We start from the raw sequence: 6,000 nt of genomic DNA, 5'->3' as shown, positions 1-6,000 counted from the left end.
TATAAAAATGGTACGACCCTTTTGGAAATTGGTCTGGCAGTTTCTCACAGAGTTAAACACACACCTATCTACAACCTAGCCATTACCATCACAGGGATTTACCCAAAAGAAATGAAAGACCTGTGCAAGAATGTTCATGGCGGCTTTATTCATAATAGCACCAAACGTTGGGAACGGCCAGTTGTCCATCACCAGGAGACAGGATGAGCAAGCTACAGAACATTCATACGGTGGCATACCACTCGGTAATAAACAAAGAACCAACTACTGATACATGCAGCAGCACGAATGAATCTCAAAACTGTGCTGAGTGAAAGAAACAGACAAAAAGAGTACATATTAGAAGATTCCATTCATATGAAACTCTAGGATAAGCCAAGTTAATCTACGGTGATAGAACACAGATTCATGGTTGCCTAGGGATGGGGCCGGCAGAGATTGACTTGGAAGGGACACAGCAGTGGTGTGCCCGAGTCAGCTGGTACTGGCTCACAGGGACCCACTGTGAGCTTCTTCAGGGACAACTCTTTCAGTGACATCGTATCGATGGCTTGAAATTGGCCATGCTGGGAATGTTTACACCACAGAGATCAGCAAACACTACAAAGCAGAGCGTTTTTTATCCAAGGGAATCAGTTGTTAAACTCTTACCAACATATCACTGGGCATGAAGAAGGCTTCTGGGATGTCGAAATGTTCTAGCTTGATAGGGTGTGGGTTACGCAGGTTACAGACATTTTGTCAAGCCAGCTCAAGCTGTTCACTTGGGATTTATGCCTTTCCCTACGTGCACATTATGCTTCAGCTAAACATGTAGGGGAACAAACAAATCAAAAACCCAGGATGGGTGTCTGGGTCCCATTTTAGGCCTACCACATGGGGCCTGATGCACCCAAGTTGGTCCTGGTTCAAAGGCCAGGTTTGGAAACCACTGGTCAAGTTTGACAGTAAGTACAGGGTTTATTAAAACAAACAAAACAAAACAAAAAAACGTGATGAGGGGCGCCTGGGTGGCTCCGCTGGTTAAGCGACTGCCTTCAGCTGCTCAGGTCATGATCTCGGGGTCCTGGGATAGAGCCCCGAATCGGGTTCCCTGCAGGGAGCCTGCTTCTCTCTCTCCCTCTGCCTGCCGCCCCCACCCCCCACTTGTGCTCTCTGTCAAATAAATAAATAAAATCTTTAAAAATAAAAGAAAATAAAAAATAAAATAACAGTAGTGATAACCCCAGTGAGAGGTAAGACTGGAAAGAATTCTGGGGACCACCTCCAGAAAGACTATATATGGTCACCCTTGAGAGCTGGAGCCTTTTTTGGGTGCAGCAGGAGGTTTTTGAGCAGTGGAAGAGATGATGGCCATCAGTGTGGATCCATACCGTTCACAGAGGCTGCATTTGAGGGGGAGGGACTTGGGGCCGGAAGACCCAACTGGTTCATTCAAGGGGAAATGTAGATCAGCACTAGGATATGTGGGCAAAATGGAAAATAAGACATTGCAGGAATAAAGCAGGGAGGACCGAAGGTTGGTTCAAGAGTGGAGCTAATGGTGAGCACGACAGTGTGCTTACCACACGCCACACACACAGCTTCGAGAACCTCGCATGATGCATCCATTTACTCCTCACAGCGACCTTATGAAGTAGGATGGTATCATTATTCCCATCTTACAGCCGGGGAAACTGAAGCATGGAGAGTTTAAAGAACTTTCTCAAGGACGCAGAGCTAGTAACTTTTTGAAATTATTGGTTTTTAATTAACTGTACTGAGGTATAATTAAAATACAGTAAAATACATGGATATCGGGTGTACCATTCAAAGAGTTTTGGCAGGTGTATTTGCCCTATGTAATCCACACCCCTATCAAGGTCTAGAACTTTCCCATCCCTCCAAAAAGTTCCCTAGTGCCCCTTCCCAGTCAACCCACTCACCCTCCGCCACAACCCTGGTCCCAGGCGTCACGGATTGGCTTTCTGCCTCTCCCCGTTGGTTGCGCCTATTCCGGAAGTCCATATAAATTAAATCATACAATACGGATTTTGTGTCTTTCAAAGATAGAAATTCAAGCACATCAGGAAAAGAAATCCAGTGAGCTAAAGGGAAATCCGGGGAGCTAAAGGTAATTCCTAAATAAGATTTCTGGAAATGTGGAAATGAAAGGACTATGGAGATTTTTTTAACTTGATTGTAGTAGCACTTCCGTGGTGCTGTCTCTACTGAGACCTAATTCATCTTTAAATTCTGAGAAGGGGAAAGGGAAGAAGGAGTCGAGATGGGTTTTACTTTACAGTCGGGTTGTGAAGGCCGGGAAGGGGCCTTTGTACATCCTGAAGGTCACGGACAGGGCACATGACTTATTTTAAACAATCTGGGGTTTAGGCCCTGCTGTACCTCTACATTTTATTCTTGGAACTCTTATTTTATTGGGTGTTTAGAGATGCCCCCAAGCTCCAGCCAGACACCTTGCCTTTTAGGGTCATTTCTGAAGTCCTAATTTGGCCACACACATGCCATCTTCTTTGGCCCAGGAAATGGACATCCTGTTTTATACTCGTGAAATCCATCCCACAGCAACTCTGGTGTCCATGCTAAGCCCAGCCGGAAGCAGCTTTCTTTCTTCACCAGAAGTAGCCCTTGAAGCAAATCCTCCCTTATGATGTGGCCAGTGATAGGGAAGTGTCTTGCCTGATCAAGGAAAGAGGTATCTGACTGTGGTCTGCAACCTTTAAGGAGTGTGACACCCACTTCCTGTTATTTCCAGACCATCCTGCTGATCTCCGAAAAATGCTTGTTACGTACCTTTTTTTATTTAAGGAAAATCAAAAAGGAGCTGGTTTTTGAAAACCCCAAGTGTCTCTTGAACAGGAGACACCAAGGGGTATGGCCAGTCAAGATTGACGACTGGGGCCAACAATGGGACTGACAGTTAACTTCATGGTGTGTGCACTTCTAAACTCGGCCCTTATGAGGTTTAAAAATGTACCCAGGGTTCATTTACTAGATAATTTAAACATAGGATTACCATATGCCCCAGCAATTCCACTCTCTAGCGTATATCCAAAAGAATTGAAAACAGGAGTTTAAACAAAGAGTCGCCCATGAATAGTCATAGCAGCACTATTCACAATAGCCAAAGGTAGAAATAACTCAAATGTCCATCAACTGATGAATGGGTAAACAAAATGGAATATTACTCCGCTACAGAAAGGCACGAAGTCCTGACGCCTGCTGCCACATGGATGAGCCTCGAAAACATTATGCCAAGCGAAAGAAGCCAGACACAAAGGCCACATAGTACATGATTCTATTTATATGGAATATCCAGAAAAGTCAAATTCATAGAGACGGAAAGCAGATTCGAGGTTGCCAGGGCTTAGCCAGGGGGGATTGCTTAAGGGGGCTCGGATTTCCTTTTCAAGATGATGATAACGCTTTGGAGCTAGATGGCGGTGATGGCCACACAACGGTGTGAAGGCGCTAGATGTCACCGAAGGATACACTCTAACGCCAAGCCCTGCGCTGGGTGCCGGGTTGCAAAGATGAGTCAGACATGGTGCCCATCATGGCTAACATCTGCTCATTCGGCTCTTTCAGTAGTTGAGATACTGAAATACCCCACGCCAGTTGGTAAACAGTCACTGCCCTGAATACCCTCTGGCTTCCCTGGGCCCTCCCCGGAGACTTCTAGATTTCACTACCATCCAGTAACCCAAATGTGCTCCCCAGTTACCACCTTCGTAGATCTCATAGTCAAATGGTGGACACTCTAGATTTTGCTCAAAAATGATTACCTCCTGCAGAATTTCACCTTTTGAAGTGCACACATATGGACCACAATGTACCCCATATTCTTCCCTGTCTCCCTCTCTCCCACTCCCACTGAGCACCGTTTCTGTCTTCACGCTACCAGCCCCTCAAAATCTTCTCAACTCTTGCAGTTCACTTCTGGCGTCTCTAACCACCTTGGAGCTATGGTTGGCCATCTCCATGTACTTTTACCGTTCTCCCTGACTCTCTCCTGCCTTGGCCTTCCATTCTTTTTGCTTGGCCAGCCCCATTGCTGGGGAATATGTCACCTGCCTTCTGCATGTTCGCTTTCTGCCCCAGTGCTCAGGAGCCCTGCCAGGGAAAGTCACAAGAGCAGGTGTCCTGAGAGTTTTGCACCCTTGGGCTGGCAGACGTCAGCTATGCCTTCCCTGATGATGGGCAAAATATCCCCTTGCATTTTGTTGATCCCCCATTACTACCTCTTGGTCAATTAATTTCTTCCTTGCATCCTAAATCTTTCTGCTCTGACCTATAAATACACCCAGAGACTATTACTCACCCCCACCCTGTAACAGAGACATTTATTGCTCAATGAATATTCAAATGTTCCCCCCAGTTTTCTAGGACTCTTGCAGTTAGGTGGAGCCATGGGACTGATCTGGTGAATGGGCTTCGAGTGGAAGTAACACGTCACTTCTGGGCTGAAGCATTTGGAAGCCGGTGCACAGCATTCTCGCTCTCTCTTCCCTTCCTCAACGCGTTGGAAGCTACTGGCTGAGGAGATGTCCTCACCAGATAGGAGCAGTTTTGATCACTGGGTGTTGATAGGGAGAAGAGGGGCCCCGCAGAGTTGTCTAACAAGAACAGAGATATTTGTAAAAGAGAAATCAGACTTTGCCATGTGAGCTACTAATATTTAGAGGGTAATTTGTTACTGCAGCATAGCCTAGCATTGTACTGACTGATACACACCCTAAGATAACAACGATCAGAACATCTTCCCTGGAATCTGCTTCTCCCTCACGTTTCCAACTCATTTTTCCCCACCTTATTTTCCTTATGTTTCTCTCCACTGCTGCATTACTCATGTGTAAGGTCTATATGCATGTCTGCTGCTTTCCTTTTCTCTCTACAAATTATTCCTCAATCCCTGGTCCCTGACTCACACTTTACCAAATTATTCTCTGCAAAGCTCCCAGTGATACCCAGTACCCCAAATTCAATAGCATTCTTAGCAGCTTTAGCCCCTCTGCAGACAGCTGCCCTGAGGGTCTGCTCTGCTTCTTAGATTCTTTCTCTGGTATCTTCTGAGAGCTTGGTTACCCAGGTTTTCCTCCTGCCCCATCAATGCTGGTTCTTAGACTGCTTTGCTGGCTGCCCCTCCTTCTTCCTGCCCCTTAAATATAGCCCATCCCAAGGTCTAGCCTGCAACCCTCTCCACTCTGTACTTTCTCTCTTGGAGATCTCACTCAAACTTTGGCTTCAATATTCTTGTTCATGAGTGTGACTCCCAAATCTGTTTATGGTCTCTGTTCTCAAAGAGCACCCAGCTAACAGTGGACACCCTGAACTCTCTGAGCTCTAAGACCGCAATTCTACCCACTGGGATGTGTTCACCCATCAAGTATCCAAAACCAAACCCATTTACTCTCTCTCCCTCCAGCAGAAAGCCTGTTACCTTGTCCTCCATAGTACATGGTTTCTCCAACTTACAGCTGCCCAGGCTCAACTTTTGGGGGTCCATTTCCACCCACACATACATCTGGGGAATTCCTAGTTCTGGAAGGTACACGGTCTTCATCCTCTGCTCCATCTCCTCCCTCTTTCCCATGCCCTCTGCCACTCCTAGAGTGTTGGGCCTTGCTGACTTGCCTTTGCAGTCTGCATAACCTCCTCCCTGGGGGCCCTGCCTTTTCTTTCCCAGCTCCTCCATCTCTTGTCCAGCCAACTCTCCTCAAGCTCAATCTGCCCCTTCACCTTCAGTGTTTCCCCAGTGCCTCTGAGTCTGTTAGGAGCTCCCCAGCCTCAGAGAAGGGGCCTTCCACATTATGACTTTCCTGATCTTATTTTCCCACATCCACAGCCCTCATACTCCAGGAAAAGTGGCTTATTTCTTGTTGTCCAAACAAGGGCTCACCTTATTTGGGTCCTTGCTCAAACTACTCCTGACACCTGGGAGGACCCAACCCCCAGCCCTCCTTTCTGTCTGTAGAATCCTACCAATCATTCACACCTATT

The sequence above is a fragment of the Ursus arctos genome, unplaced genomic scaffold (assembly GCF_023065955.2).
Source record: "Ursus arctos isolate Adak ecotype North America unplaced genomic scaffold, UrsArc2.0 scaffold_19, whole genome shotgun sequence".
Classification (NCBI taxonomy): Eukaryota; Metazoa; Chordata; class Mammalia; order Carnivora; family Ursidae; genus Ursus; species Ursus arctos.
This window is presented reverse-complemented; position numbering follows the sequence as displayed.